Below are 21389 nucleotides of genomic sequence, written 5' to 3' on the forward strand. Positions count from 1 at the left end.
TAAGATTTGAAATAAGATTAAAAATATATAAATATATACACGCATATTAAATACTTAATTAAAAATAAAAATCTCATCAATTTTAATATATATATGGATATACATAAGATTTGAAATAAGATTTAAAATATATAAATATACACACGTATATTAAATAATTATCTCAAACTTAGGCCAAGTTTGGCATCTTAAAAAAATTCAAAAAGTCAAAAAGTCACTATCCTATTTAAGTCACATCACCTTATTTAAGTCATATCACCTCTCTGTCACATCATTTCAAACCCAACTCATACCCAACTCATATTTTATAAAAAGTCAAAAAGTGTACTTATTTAGAACACCCCAAACAACCCCTTAAATTTCTAGTACTTACTGTAAAGCTAAATGCTCATAAGAATGTACTATTTTTACTAACTTAATCTTATTACTTAAATGGTATTCCAATGGTAATATACCCATTTGAAGGGAGGGTCCTAATTAAGGGTGAGAAATTTCAAAACAATTCAAATCCTATTTAGTAGATTAAATTATGAACATAGATACAACCCAATCCATTAATATGCACATCACGTAATTAATACAAATAACTCATTTATTAAATAATTAATTATACTTTTTATTATTATTTTTCTAAAAGGGTGTCTTGACATTTTATAATGTCTTCTGTAATTATATTTAATTGAGAGTGAAAATAATAATAACATAGACATAACAACACGCGCACGTGCACACACAAAAAAAAAAAAAATTAAAATTAATATTGAGATAATTCATACATAAATTAAAATGACACGACTAATACAACGAACATAACATTCATCCGTAATCTTTAAATAACACAAAAGGTGGCATGTCACTCAACAAATCAATGAAAAAGAAAATAAGTAATTACTAAAATGTGAAAGAATTTATGGAGTGCAACTCAACTTTTATGTTATTTATAATTATTTTTGATGAAGCTCTGATCTAGTTTGGCCGATAATTTTTGGTGCCACATGAGAATGCATGAGTAAGACAAATCCATGGAATGCAGTTTGACTAACGCAACCATGCAATCACCAATGACTCGGTCAAAAATAATAGTACGAAAAAACCTTCACCCTCCATCGGTTGCTTAGTTAGCTCATCACCACCACCTTGTCTCCCCTTAAAAAAAGAAGCAAACCTAAAGCTTAAAAGAAAGTGAAACTTTTCTATCATGTCCTCCATACATTCCCGCGTTATTTCCGCAGCATGTCCTTCTCTCTCTCTTACCTTCTTTTATTACATATAAAACCCTGTCAAACCTCTTATCCTCCACAATTCCTTCCGTCTTCTTTGATTTCGCAGTGTTTCTCTAAGCACATTTAGAGAATTACTACTGCCTTTTCAAAACCTCCCTCATTCTCATTCTCATTCTCATTCTCATTCTCGTTCTCATTCTCATTCTCATTTCCTTTCCATTTCTTTTTATCAATCACATTCCTCTAACTCATAACCAATATCACTATCACAAAAATGGCTCGCCAATTAGTTGTCCTCGCACTCGTCTTCGTCGCCATTGTCAGCACTGCCTCGGCCGAGGCACCTAAAACCTCTCCATCCGCATCCCCATCCCCCAAGGCCTCAGCTTCATCCCCCGCCGCCGCAGCCTCCCCCAAGGAAAGCAAAGCCACCCCAGCTGCCTCCCCTAGGGCATCCTCCCCCAAGGCCTCATCACCTGCTGCAGCCTCAACCCCCAAAGCTTCTTCCCCTGACGCCTCCGCCTCAACTCCTGAAGCCTCCACCCCCACCGCCTCCGCTCCCACCACCTCTTCTCCCACTCCTTCCACCGCCAATGCACCCGAGGCCGACCTCTCTTCTCCACCCGCTCCCGCCACCGAATCTACCACCCCTGTCTCCGGACCCACCGCTGCCGACGCTTCTCCCGCTGAGGCTCCCACCCCCAGCGCCGCCGCTGCTTTGAAGGTCACTTCCGTCGTTGCTGCTGCCGCTGCCGGCGGTTTCTTCTTCTTCTAAGCTGGGAAATATTTATAAATTGTTTTTAAATTTTTTTTTCTTCATACAAAAAATGGAATGATTCCATTAATTGTATTTGATTGAATTCAATAAAATAACTGTGTTTCAATAGCACATGTAAGAATCTGTTTTACATACATGTTTTTTCGTTGTATGGATCTAGGGTTAAAAAAACATTGAATTCTTTAAAACACATGAATATTTCTATCTAAAAATTCTTGAAACACATAAATCAAACTGTTAGTAAAATTTTAATTGTTAGGCTTAGATTGACAAACCCTTAACCATAATGTCACCAAACAACACAATAATCAAGCAATTGTATTGAAGTTTTATGCCTTGAAAATTTCAAGGACTTCTTTGAAGTAAAAATGATGACAAAACAAACAAGAAAAAAGAGGGAAAGAAGAAGAAGATAATGATGGAAAATGATTAAATGAACAATTAAATACAAGTGAAGTGCATTAAGACTATTCATTCTACGTAGATTAGATCTATTCTTAGGATATAAAAGAAATGAAAATCAAGTCATGTATTGATTTTTTGTTGATCTTTACAATAGAACCATCAATGACAATTTATACCCAAAAAAAATGTAAGAAAAAACATTTATTAACCATCCTCTAACCACCCATATAGCTTTCATCTTTTTACATTACCACTTGTCCTTCATCCCTTAAATATTCAAAATTGGCTTAACTTTTCTTTACTTTCAAGATTTTCCTGCATAATAATAATAATAATAATAATAAGTAATAGAAAATTTAAACCTAGTTATAATCGATAGAAATTTTATTTATGGTACAAATACAAACACAGAAATTGTTCACTGGTCGTCTGCCCAGACGATCGCTCGAATGACCTCTCAAACGATCGGACAGAACTTGTCGACCGCAGCTGTTAGGGTGTCAATCGCGGCCATCATGGTGTTTTCTGATCGTCCGAGCAGATGACTAATGAACAATTTTCTATGTTTGGCTTCTGTGTTCCACCTTTTGTGTGCGTAACATTACTGTATTTCTATTACACCGTGCAACTATAAGTGCTTAAAAAATAGAAATAAATAAAAGTTGCTTACGGATTATGAAACAGAAATCATGAAATATTTTATGAAAATTCTCTACTCTTAAATTACATACTTAATAAAACACAACATTAATAAAAAAAACAAAAAATCTTCATAAAGTATGTTCTAATATCTTTTTCTTAAATCCTAATCAGCTTGTTTGGTTTTAGTTTTCAGAAAATAATTTTTAAAAAATTCTACATTTTTATTTTTTCATATTTTAATGTTTCAACGAATTTTTTTAATATTTTAAGCAATTTTTTTTTTAATTTTAGACACACCCAACATAAATATACTTAAAAAGTATAATATTTGTGAAAAAAATCTTTAAAAAATATACTAAATACCAAAAAATAAGAAAATTCAGTACATTTTTTGTGTTTTTGTGTATTTATTAATTTTTTAAAATATTTTTTCACAAATATTTTACTATTTAGATACATCTAAGTAAGGTGCATTTAAAAAAAATAAAAAAAATTACTTAAAATTTGAAAAATATTTACTAAAAACAAAAAAATACGAAAACACACAAAATAAAATTTTCAAAAAACTGAAATCAAATCTACTGAATATTACTCTATTAGAAAATTTCATCATAGAATACTTGGCTTTCTATGCATAATAATCTATTAAAAACGTGAACAATATATAAAATAAAGATAGGCCCGTTGTGGGTCCATTATAAATCACAGTAAGGTCTGTTGGATCAAAATGTGGTGAACCCAATTCAACAAAATTTTTAAAATTAAAAAAAAAAAATTTGTTAGACAAATTATTAAATTTTTAATGATTTTTTTCTATGGCTAAAATGATTTTTCTTCTTTTTTTTTTTTGGCGAGAAAGGGATTTGCCAAAACAACTAAGGCTAATTGAGTTTAGTTTCATGAAATGTTTTACTAGTTTTTTTTTTTTGTTTTGTTTTTCTGCTTATGAATTTAGCATTGAGCTTATTTAAATATTGTCTAATTGGGCTTGAAACTATTTAAGATCTAATAGGCCTACAAACAAGTTCGAGAGTCCAAGAAGTAGCCAAATTTTGAAGGCCTGCTATTTCCAGTTCAATCACAAGCTTTACAGTTCAATTCAAGATTCTATTTCATCCCTGTCACTAAATTATTATGGAAACTTACTGATAAGTCCCATGTACCAAGTTCAAGATCCAGCTAATCTCAAAACAAAACACTTGCACCAATTAGTCCAATACATTTTTAATTGTTACCAAAAAATCCTTTTTTTTTTTTTTTAATTTACTGACACTGTTCACATCTTACTACCGTCGGATTTCCATTTAACGGTCGTCGAAGACTCACCGGAATGTCTAGAATATTGCCGAAAAAAAAAAATTAAAAAACATGTTATGAAACTGTAAAATTTTACAGTTTTAAATCATGATTCATTCCAGCACCAAAAAAAATTTTGAAACTGCAAAATTTTACAGTTTTCACCGCCTGTAACTAAAACTCGAAAACTACTTGTTCAGAATTCGAAAATTTTCTCTATTAGAACAGAAAAACAGAAGTGTATAGCAGAGAAAAAAAAAAAAGATCGAAGGAGAAAGGCGGATGTAGAGAGAGGATTATACTCCGACAACTATTTTTTGTTTAGATCTAGCCAAATCTGATGTAGATCTACTCAGATCTGATAGATCTGAGTAGATCTACATCAGATCTAAGTAGATCCACTCATCTTCTTCGTCGGAAATATATATCTTCGCCGTCGGTGAGAGTGAAATCACGAGTTGATTTCGATGGTTGGCGGTTATCAGTAAACCCTGATCAATGGAGAAAGACATTAACACTTGCACCATCGTCTATGACGAAGACAATGAGAGAAAAATGTAGAAAAAAAGATAAAGAAGAAAATGTAAAAAGGGAGGAAAAAACCAGAGAGATGGAGGAAAGGACTTTTGGGTGTACCCAAAAAATTATGGGATTAAATGGTGTCCACATGTTCCACATGGGACCTGTGGGTAATTTCCCCAATTATTATTATTATTATTATTATTATTATTATTATTATTATTATTTAGGATAAAGTTGTTTAAAAATGTGATTTTGACAAATGTTAAAAATTAATTAATTTTTTGGTATGGAAAAAAGTTTGGGTGAGTCAATGTGTATTTTTTTTTGTATCTTTATACTGTGTTTAGTTGGGAAATTTGGGGAGAAATTTGGAAAACGAAAGAGAAAATGGGCATGAAATTAGGTGGAATATAGGTATATTTTATTCATATTTCACTTATTTTTTTCCCATTTTCTTTTCCAAATCCCTTCTCAAATCCCTTAACCAAACACAACATTAGTTAATTTTTAAATTTTTATTTTTTTTTTTACTTTTAAAATCTTTCTAGACTTGAAGAGCATCCAAAGTAAATAATTCTAATGCAATTTTTTTTTATATAAAAAAAAAACACTAAATACAAACCCAAAAAAAATTGTTTGAAATTTATTTATTTATTTATTTTGGTGCATTTGCCAAATAGATATGAATCTTGTTTAAAAAGTTTTTTCCCCACAGCTTTCAGTTAAAAAAATAGTAACTGAATATCTAGCCCTTTTTTAAACGTCCATAAAGTAGCTAAAAAAATCATACCCAAACAGGCCCTAAATAAATTCCAAAAAGATAAAAAGAGAAGAATTTGAATTTATGGTAAATTTGAACCCTAAAAATCAATTGGGAAATGTTTTAATGTTATCCATACAGCTACTTTGGTATTTTTTTTTTGGGTACATCGGAAAGTAGAAAGACAAACAGAGGAAACAAAAAACAACACAAAACAGAACAGCTTAAGGAATAGAAGAGCTCTGCCTACGGGAGCTGCACCCAATCATGTCCGCCACAACTTGACTATGGATGCCATCCGGCGCATCGTCCATAACAACAAGTGGTTCATCTTGATCAGCACCCATCTTAGCTAGACCATCAGCACTCAGATTGCCCTCCCTCAAAACGTGTTGGAGAGTGTAGCCACATCTGCAGATAAGAAACTTTGAGTTCTCCACCAGGCTGCGCAAAGAAGAAATAACCTCTACTTTCTCCTTCAGCATGTCAATGGCATCCATGGAGTCAGTTTCTATGATCAAATCCTTGTAACCCTTTTCAAAAGCTATTGTCAAACCACGATATATGGCCCAAATTTCTGCCTCAATGCACAAGCAGTTCGTAAGCTTCCCCGTAGAAACCGTAAATCCAGATTCCTTTCTCATCGCGGATCAAACCACCAAAGCCACCATCTCCTGTGTCACCTCGGACGCTTCCATCCGTGTTCATTTTTAAATTTCTTGAAACAGGGGGAGTCCACACAACCAGTCTATCATATAAAGGAAGAGCCAAAGAATGTTTAAGAGCATCTTTTATATCAGAAGCATATCTCAAGATAGAAAAGATGCTGTGTTGCCAAGGAGTGTGAAAATGTTCAAAAATAAACTGATTTCGGTTTTTCCAAATTTGCCACAAAATAACAACAAAGGTTGTATGGCCAATAACAGGTGAATGCTTAGCCTTCAAAATTGATTCTAGCCAAGCATTAAAGGAGAGATGTATGTAGTTAAACAGCCAACTTGCACAGTTTAAATTAACCCAAATATGACGAGCTTGGGGACAGTTTCTGAAAATATGATCAACATCCTCTTGTTGATCACCACAACTCACACAAACAGCATAGTCAGACAGCCCCCTTCGGACTCTTAATTCATTAGTCAACAATCTATGGTGCAAAGCTAACCAAAGAAATCCCTTGAGTTTTTGAGGAAGCTTCAATTTCCAAAACCAAAGCCAATTAATAGACTCCACCTCAGATCACAAATCAAATCATAAGCTGAAGCAGTAGTAAAAATACCACAACTAGAGCCTTTCCAATGTGGTAAATCAAGAAAGGTAACAAACCTGGGAAAGTGAACCTTGAAAACAAGGTCCAAAGCCTCCCTAGGCAAAGTGGTAGAGATTTTATCAATATCCCACCTTCCAACCTCATCCAAGATAGTTTCCACCTTACACTACAAGAATTTACACATTTTGCGACCATTTTTGCCGACCAAATATTAATTAGTCGCGAATGATCATTATTTTTGGCGACCAAATATTATTGGTCGCAGAAGGTTATATTTTGGCGACCAAAAAATAAGTTGGTCGCAGAAAGTGGTATACTTTTGCCAACCAACTACAAATTCGGTCGCGGAAGGTCACATATTTTTTGGCGACCAAAAATTTGGTCGCGAAAAATTTATTTTCAGCAACCAAAAAAAAGTAGTCACCAAATTACTACTTTTAGCGACTAATATTTTAGTCGCCGTTGATTGAGATTTGGCGACTAAAAAAATTTGTCGGCGAAGGTACCTTTTCTGCGACTAATTTGGTCATTTGGTCGCGAAAAGTTTGGGAGGAAAATTTGAAACATGGAGAGGGAAAATGAAAATTTTTTGCGACAAAAAAAAATTTGGTCGCCATTTATAAAACGACGTCGTTTTGTACCCACTCTCTCTAAAAATTTGGTCGCCATTTATAATCCCGTCTCTCCTCTCTGTCTCCAGCTCGCTCTCTGTGTCTCTATATGTTGATCCGCCCTCTCCCTCTTTCTGTATTCTCTCTCTCAATCGGTGCCCACTCTCTCTAGCTCACCGAAGTCCCTCACCACCATTGCTCACGTCCGTCGCACATCGCCATCGCCATGGACCAAAGCAAATGAGAAGTTCCCTTTTCATCCATTTATATCTGGTAACATTCACAGAAAGGTTATTTACAGATCTAGGGTTTTGGTAACTTCAGGATTTAGGGTTTTATTTTCGATCTCAGAAATCTCAGAAATCGTTTTCTACCCGAGAATTCCTTTACATTGATGTATCACACTACTCTTCAACTTTATTGACTTCCCATTCTTCGCCTCTGAACTTTATGTTTATCCCTTTTAGGGTTTATTTGACTCTGCTATCACAGTACAAATATCTATTTGGGTTACTTCTCCAATCAAGTTGCAGTGTTAAGAAGATTATTATGTTTGATTTTGAACTCCTCATGAACAGTAGTTAGGTGGATTTTACTCTGATACTCTGTTTTGTGTTTGATATTAGGTGGGTTTTACTCTGATACTCTGTTTTATGTTTGATATTTGGTGGGTTTTACTCTGATCCTCTGTTTTGTTACTGAGAATTATCAAAGGAAAAACAAACCCAGATTAAACTCTACTTAATTGCTTTTTTCACAGACTTGGGAGTATTGTTTTCTTCACTTTGATGTTCCTTGTGAATTGCTTTTGTTTCCACATCTTGTTACCCTTTTAACTGTGGAATATGGATATATAGATGCAGATGATACATGTTTAGCACTTTACATGATGTTAACCTATTCAAAGAATTTCCCTATTTTCTTTTTACTTTTTGGCTATTGAAGTAATTGGATTTCACTTTAATATAGGATGATAGATAACCGTATGGAATAATTTCCTTCTCATCATCATTTAATTTGTAGGAAAATGGATACGAGGATTTGAATTTAATATAGGATGATAGATGACCATATGGAATAAATTTCCTTTTCATCATTGTTTGTAGCAAAATAGATATGTAGCTACAGATGATAATACATATTGGTAGATACACATTTAGTAGCACTTTACATGATGACCTATTAGTCCTATTTTCTTTTCACTTTTTGGCTCACTACAAGAAATATGAGTTTTGACGACGTTCATTTAACGGCGTTTTATTAAATGCCATATTTTATAATATTCGACGGCGTTTTTTAAACGTCACTCTTTTAAAATATTAAAACGGTACCGTTTCAATAACAGAAGGCGTCTTAAAGCGCCTTCAAATGTCCTCTCTCTTTCTCCCTTAAATGGGCGAGCCTCTGAAGCCCTAATCTCTCACTCACTCATTTTGTAGCCCTAATCTTTTACTCACTCACTCTCACGTTTGCTCTCTCTCTCAACCATAGTTCTAAATATCGGCCGGTACGTACCGGAAAATTGGATCGCCGATTCGGATATGGACCGGTATACCGGTGGGAGTGAAATTCACAGCCGTATCATTCGATTCCCGATACGTATCGGCCTGAATCCGATACATGGAGCGATACAGTTCCGATACAGCCGGTACGGATGAAATTGTGCTCTGTTTTATGCTCTGTTTCTGTTTTGTTGCTTCTGGTTCTGTTTGTTGTTGTTGTTCTGTTGTTCACCTTGAGTTGTTGGCTCTTATTCGAAGTCCAAAACCAGACCAACCTCTCTTGTCAACGCATCAATATTTCTTCAATTCTTTTGGATTCTTTGTATGCTGGTTTTTCTTCTTCTACTGGACTATTTACTAGTAACCAACCACTATATTCTTGGGTGGAGCTTTAACAATAGTGGGCAACCATAGAACTTATGCAACTTGCAAGTTTCTTTCTATGCTCAGTTTGTGTTTTGCATTTCATATATATATATATATATTTTTTTTTTCTTTTGTTTCGTAATTGCCTTTGTAAGCCACCGTTCTGCATTTTTTAGAGATAGAGAAAGAGGGAGAGAGAGTGAGGATAGATTTTTTTAAAGCCAGTGTCTTAAGTTTTTTTTAAGCCACTGTGTTATACCTTTTTAAGCCATTGTTTAGTTTTATTTATTTTTTATTCATTTGTAGCTGCTTCAGTTCAGCCCTTGGAAAGCTCAGCCATTGTTTAGTTTTAAGCCATTTTTATTAAAATATTAATATAAACAAGGGAAAAAAGGCATTCATGAGGTGTGGCAAAAGGCATTATATTATATATATATATATATAAAGGCAAAAAGACAGTGGCTTTAAAAAAATCTATCACTTTTAAGGGAAAAAAGACATTCAGCAAACAGAGCATAGAAAGAAACTTGCAAGTTGCATAATTTATCATTTAAAATATATATTTTTAAAGGCAAAAAGACATTCAGCAACTATATCTCTGTTTATATTAATATATATATATATATATATATATATTTTTTTTCTCAGTTGAGCAAGGAAAAAAAGGCAAGAAAAATAAATATTGAAATCAAAATCAAGGTTAAAAGTGCTCTTACATAACAAAATTTTGATAAAAATGTGATAAATTAAGTCTGAAAAAGTTAAAAAATGCATAAAATTGAGTTTTAGAGAGATTGTTAATGATTTTTAAAATTTCACGGCCTCGACACCCGATTCCCGATACGTACCGGTCGATACTATCGATACCGATACTCCGCGACCGACACCGTTACGTTACCCGATACCGCGATTTAAAACTATGCTCTCAACCCTCTCAATGGATCGATTCATCTCAATGGATCGATTCATCACAGAATGATACAATCTCGGTGATTCATCTTGGCTATTTCGATTTTGATTTCGAAGTTCATCTTATTTGGAATCCTCACGGCTTCAAATCTCGCCTCTCTCAACCCTCTCTAAGCCCTTATCATTCTCACAGATTCATCTTTGAGATTCAGAGCGATTTCGATTTCGAATCTCCAACGCCAGCACCGTCTGCACCGGCTCGATTTCTCTGATTTCGACTTCGATTTCGATTTTGAAGCTCCACCGCCACCACCATCTACACCAGCAAGGCATCGATTTCTCTGTCTCTCACAAGCTCTTCCTCCCGTCTCTCTCGATTTGGTTATTGAAATTGAAATTGTAACAAAGAACTATGAAATTGAAATTGATCGATCTGTGATTCCAGTTAAAAGAAAAAATCGATACGTGACTCAAGATTATAATTTTTATTTTTTTATTTATTTTTTCAATTGTTGTTTCTTCTTTTGTTTTCTTTCTCGTTTCTTTTTTGGGGGGTTGGCGTTTTGATGTTTTTGTGGATTTTGTTCTTTAGGGTTTTCAATCTCTGTGAGAAGATAAGCATCATAATTTTGAATAAAGAGGTACCCTCTCTCTCTCTGTCTCTCTCTCTGCCATGATTATCAGTGTTTTGTATGTATTTTGTTTGTGCATGTGAAATTTGTGTGTATATGTCAAGGATTGGATACATTTTTTTCTGCTGTACGTTTGATTTAGTGAACATTCAATATTTGAAGCATGTAATTTTGGTTAAAGATTGGCTATTCCTTATCTTTTTTATCTTTTTTTTTTCCCTTTTCTTGGTGTTCTTGAATTGTCTCAAAGAGAGCCATTTGCAGATTTAATGGCTTAAATTGATGCCCCTTCCATCTTCGAAGTTTTTTTTTGGATTGGCCCTCCATTTTTGAAGTTGATGAAACAGTTCAGTAGTAGGCTCCTTTTATAAAAGTTTAGTAGCTTGGTATGTTCAACAAGAAATTTGGTTTCATAAATGAAGCTTTGCATTGTTTCTTTTTGTTTTTTTGTTTTTAAATTTTTTTTTTTTATTAAGCAGGCAACAAGTTTTGCTGCATCTTTGGGAGAGCATCAAATTATGCACGAGTCTTTAGGTTTTGATACTGCAAATTCTCTTTTCTCAACACTTAAATGGGAAACAAGGGTTATTATGGGCTTTGTATTTGTTGGAGTTTTTGAAAATAGTTTTCTGTTCTAGGAGTCACGTAAAACAGAAAATAGAATTGAAAATTTGTTAAGTTCATTGTTCTCAGGAACTATTTTCAGGAAAAAAAAAAAAGGAGTTAAAAAAGAATCAGTTTTCAGAGAAACACCAAAATTCTGTTCTGTTTTTTTTTTTTTTTTGCGAGTTTCTTTTTGTAATTCAATCTACAGTGCATAGAATGCCCTTGATTTGAGTCTAAATTTCTACCCCTCACCCTTTGTTCTTCTTGATGAGATATTTGAGGAAAATGATAGGAAAAATAGAGTTTGAATGCTACATTCTTTCCACACAAAAAAAGAAAAAAAGAAAAAATAAATAAAAAGAAGAAGATTATTTGGCGATCTATCCTATAACAACTTAAGCTCATCAGTTGATTCAGTCGATTCATTTTGCCGAAGCCGACAAACTAAATTGTAAGAATGCTTTTGTCCTACTTAATAACTACTACCATAATCTCTCAAAAAATTTCTGTGTATCCAGCTCAACTTTTCACTCTCTATTTTCTACAGGAACTTGTTTGGAAGCTCTTCAGAGGACAATGCTTCGTAAATTTCTGAAACTTTCATAATATTTTTTTGTTGTTTTCATAAATTATTTGGGCACTGTTTCAGTTTATTTCTTTCTTATCTAACCTAAATTCTAATATAATATGTTGCTGACTGGTTCATGATCTCATGTTGTTCTGTCAGTGAAATTCTTGCTTGCCGTGGTTGTGTAATTCTTTCCTAGATCTCTTTGTTTGCTATCTTTCTTTTTATTTCAAAGGTAAATAATCTAGTTATGTTTTTGTCTCAGATGTCTCTTCTTTCCATATAAATTGTGATGGAAGTGAAGTAGCTGTTGATGGAAAAACATATGAAAAAGATACAGATTCAGCTGGGTCTTCATGGCTTTTCTTAAACCCAACTAGTTGGGCATTTAGCAGCACTGGTGACTTTGTGGAAGATAATTGCCCTTCAAAGACATACCATTGAACTTTAATGTCCTGTGGTCCTTCCCATCCTGATCCTGTTTGATTCAATGAATCTTTATGTAGGAATTGGTTGTATACTGTCATTAGTGCGCTTGTCAAAGTGAATTTTGTAGTTTGTTATCTTCTTTGTCAACTGTAGTTCCCATTAACTATTTTTTATTTTATTTAACATCCTATTGATTTGTTGAGAACTTCAATTTATGGGACCTGATGTTGATGGCATTCAGATAAAACCCAAGTCAAAGCACATATGGATAGACCATTGCAGCCTCTGTGATTATGATGATGGACTGATAGATATCACCCGAGAGAGCACAGATATTACAATTTCTAGGTTTGGGAAAGTACATTTATATAATAATTACACCAGAAACTAGGGGCATTTATGCTGTATGTGCCAGTGTAGAATCACAGGTAAAGATGCTTTCAGCTGCTGCTTTCTTCATCATCTGCCTCCTCTTTTCTTTTTTGTTGGTTTGAATTTTAAGGTGTTAAAACACTTCCTATGAACATGTTTATGGTTTTTTTGGCTTCAGATATATTCACAATGCAATATATATGAAGCAGGACAGAAGAAGGTGGCTTTCAAATATCTAACAGAGAAGGTAATTTGTTTTATCTTGGCATTCTATCAATGATATCTGAAACTTCATATGAAGACATTAGTGACTTCAAGAAATTGTTTCTTTAATGGCACGAGTTTCTTTATGTTGCTTCAAGAAACAGTTCGAATGCATGCTTTGGACGGTAAAATTTCATCCCATGATAGGGAACTCCTCACTTTAGGCAGGGAATTTTTACTTCCATCAGTAAGTGAAATCTCTGTTTTTTGCTTTTAAAGGTTAGGTGTGTACTCAATCTTTCGACTCCCAAACACACATTAATGTGTACTATTTGGGCATTGTTTTGGGTACTTGTTTGGTTCTTTGTCATTTTATATTTGACATAGTTTCAAATCACTCCTGATCTATGATTAATCCGTGTCAAAAGTTCAGTGGGAATGATGTTGTCCATTAACGCCCACTCCATGATATAAGAATGTAAAAAAATAATAGAACCCTTTCAAATCTGGTAATGGAAAAATGAGCTGTACTGTATGCAAAATAGAAGTTAATAGGGTTTTGATCTTGTTTAGATGTAATTAATGTAGTTTTGAAAACAAGTTTTCAAACATCAGTTTAAATAAGTAATGATAAAATGTAGAAACATTAAAGATCCACTATAGCGAGACCTCCTCTTTCTATTTCTCGCTCTTTTCATATCTTTGAAATGGTGGTACATATCTCTAAATAACTAGAAGAGCCTTAGGAGCTGAGACATCAGGATTCTTTTGACAAGTGCATGATGCCTTGATTTTGTGATCCTTTGGACATCCATGTTTGATAGATGTATTTGTTTTTTGGCACTGTTTGGGACTGGTAATACCATTGGACTAAGGTCAGAATTTGTAATACCAAGGATAAGGGATCATATATACAGTTAGAATACTTGTATTATTTTTTATTTGGGTAAGATATAGCATGAAATAAGAAGAGGATGATTGTTTTTTACCATGGGATGGGGTAACAGGGCCTTAGACCTAAGTAAGTTTGTCTTTGAGACACAAAGTTGTATTGAAAATCTAAGCCTGCCCAAATCTTCTCTAGACACCAAACAGACTTTTATTTATAGTTTTCAAAATTTTGATAAATAAATAAAAAGGTGAAAATGTTACCAAATAGGATAAACTTCTAAAGATGAGAAATATATCATAAATACATGTGATTTATGCATTTTAGTTATGCAAAAAAGAAAAAAGAGAAATTGTTGCATTCCTTTACGTTTGTTTATGGTATTAATGTTTGCTTGTCGGATTATTTTATGGGGGATTGGATATAATAGAATTAGAAGGGGATAAGTAATACTATGGAATAATTGTACCAAAACACATGAAATAAAATAATGAATGAGATCATATTAATTATATGTAATTGGTTATTCACTGCAGGAAATATAGAATTTAACGGCGTTTATTTAGTGACGTTTTTTTAAACACCACTGTTTCTAACCTTTAATGACGTTTTATAAACGTCGCCTTTTATTTTAATTAAAACGGTACTGTGAAGTAGTGATTAAGATGAAACCAAGTTTGGGGATTACATGAATTACGATAGAAATTTTTATTTGTAGGTATGGGAAGGTGTTCAAGTCACATTTATTTGGAAGTCCTACAATTGTGTCCACAGATGCAGAAGTGAGTAGATTTGTTTTGCAAAGTGATGGCAAGGCTTTTGTGCCTTCTTACCCCAAATCTCTCACTGAGTTGATGGGTAAGTCTTCTATGGTTTTTAATCCCTATTGCAGGTTGAGAGTATGATTTGTGGAAGGGAAGTCAATCCTGACCTTGTTCAAGTGGAGAAGGCGAAGGCAATCCTTATGGTACTTTCTGCTCCCACTTCCGTAGCATTGCTTATACTACATTGTTCTTGGCAAAGTTACAACAGTTCATGTCTGGATTGTCATATATTAATGGTAGAACTGCTTTGTGAACTTCTAATTTACTAGGAGCATGAGGTAGCAATCCCTGAAGTGCTTGCAAAACTTGCTAATGTGTCAGATGGGGGTGAGTCGAGTCAATTCTTTGTATCAATCTTGCTTCCTTTTTGAATTGTTTATCAATGCAACATGTGGACTCTTATTTGCAATCTCTCAGATGATTCTCCCAAACAATTTCAATATCATGACTCCCAGAAGGAGCTCCAGAGAATTGGAAGAGGGATGGCAACACAAAAGGACTTGTATGTATGGTCAGGTTGATAACAGACTGAGACTCCATTGATGGGTTTAGATGTATATATATATATATATATACAATATGGGTAGCTTGTTACCACTGTACAGGCTCTCAGCATATCAGCACCTTGTTTTAGGCGTTAGTTTGTGATAGGATACTGGTTGTTGTAGGACGGTCACATTTGGGCTCAAACCTTCTGCCTACCCTAACACAGGTGAGACCTAGAATTCCCTCAATCACACACATTTTAAGTGTCAATTCAGTGCAGAGAACAATATGGTAATAGAAAGGCTACTGTGTGTTATGGTCGTAGTGAGTATCTGTGTTGTTCTTGGTTGTGGCCAGTGTAGGCATATCGAAATCATGTACTGTGTTTGTAGCTAATAGCAAGCATATTTACATGATTCATTTGTGACCTCCTAAACTTCATATAAATCGTATATCACTTTACAACATGTTTGCACCATTGAGGAACTTTTTTATGTCATGTTAGTTGAATCGATTGATTCTAACATTAGAACAAAACATCAGAAACATCAAGCCGGTGCCGTAATTTTTTTAGTGTGTGTTAATGGCGCTAGTTGACCCCCATAGGGTTGAAAGGGTTAAGGGTTCTTCTACAATTAGTTCCTGAGAAAAGATGTAAAATACAAAATGGTATGGCTTTAAAGGTTCTTAATGTTGTGTTTGGCTGTTGAGAAATTGTACAGGAAGAAGTTGTGTCCCATCAACACTCTGAGAGTGTTAACCATGTCCTATGCTCTTCAAATATTTGTTCTCTTTATTCTCATCCCCTGAATGTTTTGTTCTCATCATACATGAATTTGATTTATTTTGTTCTCTGTTTTCTCTCTCGTTTTTTTATGGAACAAGGAAGTTTCCTCAAAGGTTCCAACTGTGCTATAAGACTAAACAGATGAAGGATGATAATGCCCATTGAAAACTCAAGGAACAAAAACTCAGCTGTGACAAATTGTTCTGACTTGATCTTGAGAATTCTTTATTTATTTTTATCATCAATTATTAGTTCTTAATAATTGTTTGATAGGTATTTTTTTGGTTCAACCATATAAAATTAACAAAATTTAAAAATTAAAAAAAAAGACTATGGCGGCATTTAGAAAACGTCACTATATCCCACTCCAACGGCTAGATTTTTAAAATGTATAAATGTCTATGACGGCGTTTTCAAAAACGTCGCTAAATGTTATACTGACGTTATAGTACTGTTAGTAGGACATTTGGCGGCATTTTTTAAAGCGCCGCCTATACTAATATAACGATGTTTTTCAAACGTCATAAAGTTATAGCGACGGCCGTGTCATCGGCGTTTGGTACTAAACGTCATAAGAAGAATTAGCGACGTTTTTAGTACTTTTAGTGGCGTTTTCTAAACGCCGCTAAAATTGAATTTTCCAGCAGTGGCTATTGAAGTAATTGGTTTTGAATTTAATACGGAATGATAGATGACCATATGGAATGATTTTCTTTTTATTGTTTAATTTGTAGGGCATCATGATGATGGGACTGAGAGTTTGTGAATTACTTTCTGTGGTGTTGTTCTGTTGCTTCATGCTCCTTGGGAGATGATTAACTACATGGGTTTGGAAGAGGCAATGCCTTTCAAAGGGATGTAGGCTAACTCTGGTTTGTTTTTGCTTGTTTTTTTTTCCATTTGGGACTTCTTGATCCAGTTCACTTTCACTCAGTTCTTCAAAGATAGTGAGTGTTCAGGATAATATTTCTATGCTACAAATAAGTCCACCATTCCCAACCGTTACAGGATAATGATATATATTTCTATTGTACAATTCAAGCTGTTTAGATTTTTTTTTTTTTCAATCCAGAGGAGGAAAGAAAATGAACAAATGGATTTTATTTCATTCCCACAACTCACAATTATACTTCACATTGTCTATGCATCATATACTTAGATATTGATTACAAAGCAACTAAATTAATGGCTATATTTTTTAATTATGCAGGTGTGTAATTGGCTTTTCACATTTATTATGTAAATGTTGGTAATTATGTCTTCTCTGCATGTATGTATGTTAGTAATTATACAGGCGTGTTCAATTATTTTTGAATCTGAATCAAATCTTTTCAGCTGAATGAGTCGGCTAGGATAGACTTGGATATGGCGAAAGCGGTTGGAGAGGGGCATGCCATTGAAGGGAGGGGATGAGATTGGAGTACAGCTCTAGATTGTTTTAGTAATCTAAATTGTCTTATGTTGCTCTGCCATGTGTTCTGAATTTTATGCTTGCCGTCCTTGTACATCCTTCTTCGAATAAGAAAAGATAGTGAAGAATACACAGGAGTCCTTCCAAATCCATAATGGGCTGGTGCTTATTTTGTTTGCATGGATTGATAGAATATCTAATTGCCTTGTACTTTATCTTTTAAAATTTTGTCTGTTAATGTTTGTTGAAGTTTCCTATGATTATCGTTTATTTCAAACTGGGATGGTCAACATAGATCAGCAGGTTATAGATAAATATTAGAACAATGTTTTTCCTTGATAATAAAGTCCACAAAAACCCTATTCATCTAAGCAGACTATAACAACTATCTATCCATCTCAGCCTGTTAATCTCCAAGGGAACATAGGGTTAATCAATTCTTGTGTATGCCATTTTGCACTGATATTGATATTATTAGCTTCCCTATGCAGTTTTTCAGGCATCCTACTTTTCTTTTGCTGCTTTATTTTTTCATTTTTTGATTTTTGCTTTTAAAAATCAGATTACTTCTCTGATTCGCAGATTGCTATGACCCCTTGGATCCAAATGGTAATGTGACAGCTACCTTCGACATTCTCCAATGGACGGTTGATGGCTGCGTGGTTAGTATCAAAATTAATAATCTGCTTAGGACTGCTTTAGGATGTTATTTGGGTCAACCATGCTGTCAATTATTTTATGAAATATCTTGCAGCTGTTTTACATTAAAAATTGGTAAGTGTATGTGCATCATGGGTGTGTTCCATGGAGACTTGGACAGATCAGCAGGAGTACAAGTTGCTAGTAGTGCTACTACATCAAAGAGAAGATGAAATGACCTTAATGACAATGACTATGATGCAGCAGAAAGACCCAGTGGAAGTCCTGGAATTGATGATCAAGAGGACCTCCTCCACCTCAACAGCAAAAGGCTTAGGTAAGTATCTCGTATAACTCAGTTACAGTTTACTCCAAATAAAAATGTCTTCAACTCCCACTCCCACTCCCACTCCCACTGCAAATTATAAAATAAAATTAGAATAGACATAACCCATTTCAAATGAGTCAAAATTGGTCTAATTTCAAATGTACTGTCTAATTCGTTTACACAATAGTAGTAAACTGTACTTGTGGTTTTCTAAAATATGTGCACTCCCTATCACCTCTTTCTTCAGTTTTTAGTTTTATCTCTTTGGTCCCTAAGCATATAATATATATGATGAAGATGAAGCATGGTCTTATAGTGTTTAGCAGTGAAACTAATAAAATTGAAATTTGGGATCAAAATGACACATAATGCATACTTTAGGGTAAATTTGTGTATTTTATAATTATTCGGTTAATTATTTAGAGGACCGTTTGAAAGTAGACCAATTTGACTTGGATTGAAAATTTAATAAATGAAATTGGCAAAATTGAAATTTGAAGGACTAAAGAAACATGGTAAACATACATTAAGGACTACAACATATATTTGTCCTTTTTATTTATCTCATTGTAATTGAGAATTTCCCATTTCTCAACCAACAATTTTTCTTCAATGCTAAACTTTAGGTTATGTTTGGATGACATTGCTAGGAATAAAATCACGTGTCGATGTTATTCAAGTGTTTTGTTTGACTAGGAATTCTCTACAAGAAGATTATGAAATTTTAATTATTATGGCCCCATTTATTTATTTTACTCTTATTGAGGTTATGGATTCGAACTTGAAGGCAACCACTTTATACAATTATTCCTAAAAGTAAATGTAGTTCTTTACCTAATTACGCATTGCTTATATATATATATATATATATGGGTAAATTACACTGACACCCCTTGACATTTATTCCTAAAAGTAAAGTAGTTCAATGTAGCCCCAGATGTATTTGGCATTGAGGAAGATTTGGAAGAGCCAGAGCATATAGTCAGTGTGGGAAACCTGAATTAGTTCAACAAGCAATAGATAGTTGGTAAGTTCCTGATCAATGGTTATGGCTGTGATACACTAATTATTGTTTGCTCAGGCGTACTGTAAGAAAGTGAAAAAGTTGCAGGCATTTTACTTCAATCATCGAGTATTAACTTTATCTAGCCTGGCAAAAAATGAATCAAACCCTTTTTGCACTATTGTATAGCTCTTAAGTTGTTACTTTTATTTGTCATTTAGTGACATAGATTAGAGACACAAAGCATTGTTATTTTAACAAGACGTCATTTTTGAAGATTTTTTATTTTTTATTTTTTGTGTTCAAGGAATGAATCTGATATTTCTATCTTACGTTTTTCTCTGTATTTTGCCAATTATCGTTAGGTAATATACTTATTTTTCTTTTACACATTTCTCTTAACATTCAAACACCTTTTAACAAATAGACCAAAGAATCTTTGTCGTTTAACACTTTATGTGAATATTTTAATAGATGGTGTCACTTTTGGACAGCTCTAACTAAGTTTTGAACTAATGTGAAGTAGTTGCTAGATGAACCTACCTGGACTTTGGTTTTTGGCAAGACCTCTCGATATTTTAGCTCCTGAAACCTAGTACATTAGACTGCAGCCATTGGACTTCTTTTGCACAACTATCTTTGCTTGAAGACGAAATGCGGAGGGTAGAAAGAGTAAATGTAAGGTACACGCTTAAAGTTTCATTGCTTCGCAGTTTATTTTACAATAATTTATGTGTATCCGATATCAGTATGTTGAATCTCTTTATAGTTTACAGAATTTGTGACTTTTTGGCTTGTTGTTGTCTATTTTCAAGTTTAAATATTATCTTTATTGCAGATCCAAGGGATTTAACATCATTTTCAAAATGGGTTCAGGCCCAAAAATCACCCCAAAAATCTGAATATCTGGGCATGACTTGCATTTTAGACATGATGTTACTTGGGTTTCACTGGTTTCTTAACATAGAATTCATAATTTCTTTTATGAGTTACATCTTTTGATATTAGAGACTAGTTTTTATTGCTTGATATTCTCTGTTAAGGCACGAAAAGGACAAATCACAGCTCATTTATATGACAGTGCTTATTGAATTTTGTTCACAAATAGTATATAATTTTTGATCATCATGCAGGTGGATTCTGTAGTTTATCTTGTTGACGCGTACGACAAAGAGAGATTTGCAGAGGCCAAAAAGGAGCTGGATGCCCTACATAAAAAACAACAACAATACTGAACAATACTCAACCTTGTTAACACCAGATGTTCTTTTTTTTTGAAATTGATGCTAATTATGTTAAATTTTTGTTGGAATGAATTGTTTTTTATTTTTTGGGGTTTAGAATAGGGTTTTGTGAATTGTTCTTTATTTTTGGAATCAATGTTGCTGCTGCTGAGTTATGTGTTGAAACTTGGATATAGAAAATTTTATAATAAGACCTGTTTTGATAATGAATTCGTCCTATTTTGATTATGAATTCGCTAAATATTACAGGTGTATTATTTTCTTACTTTGGCGACCAATTTATTAGTCGCGACAAATAAATTATTTTTTTTCGCAAAAAATGACAATTGCCGACCAAGAGTTTTGGTCGCAAAAAATACATCTATTACCGACCAAAAATTTTGTTGGTCGTGGAAACTCACTTTTGCCGACCAACAGTTTTGGTCGCGAAAAGTAACAATTGGCGATCAAACTAATTTTGGTTGCGAAATGTGTCAATTGGCGACTAAGAAATTTGGTCGGCAAAAGGCGTTTTTTTGCGACCAAAGTGTTTTAGCGACAAAATGAATTAGTCGCGGTAATTAAATATTTAGCGACCAAAAAATTAGTCGGCAAAACCCAACTTTAGCCGACCAACGAAAATTTTGGTCGCGAATTACTTTTGCCGACCCTCAATTGGCGACCAAACTAGCGACCAAAAAAATTGG

The 21389-nt window shown here is 33.8% G+C and overlaps 1 long non-coding RNA gene across 33 annotated transcripts; it reads left to right on the top strand.

Annotated features, from left to right (window-relative positions):
• Nucleotides 1-7591: 7591 nt before the first annotated feature.
• On the top strand, nt 7592-20909 carry LOC114323106 (uncharacterized). 33 transcript variants are annotated; one of them, XR_014348274.1, is made up of 14 exons: nt 7592-7777; nt 10874-10922; nt 12758-12944; nt 13067-13135; nt 14700-14763; nt 14874-14948; nt 15075-15132; nt 15223-15321; nt 15411-15517; nt 16813-16950; nt 18072-18465; nt 19388-19483; nt 19986-20137; nt 20593-20909. It is a non-coding gene; the product is annotated as an uncharacterized LOC114323106 (long non-coding RNA). The 33 variants fall into 33 exon arrangements; XR_014348200.1 differs by lacking the exon at nt 15411-15517 and having other exon boundaries at nt 18072-18151; nt 18244-18465; XR_014348295.1 differs by lacking the exon at nt 19986-20137 and having other exon boundaries at nt 16813-18151; nt 18244-18465; nt 19378-19483.
• Nucleotides 20910-21389: the final 480 nt, after the last annotated feature.

This window comes from Camellia sinensis, chromosome 1, assembly GCF_055761805.1.
Source record: "Camellia sinensis isolate YWXY chromosome 1, ASM5576180v1, whole genome shotgun sequence".
In the NCBI taxonomy this organism is placed as follows: domain Eukaryota; kingdom Viridiplantae; phylum Streptophyta; class Magnoliopsida; order Ericales; family Theaceae; genus Camellia; species Camellia sinensis.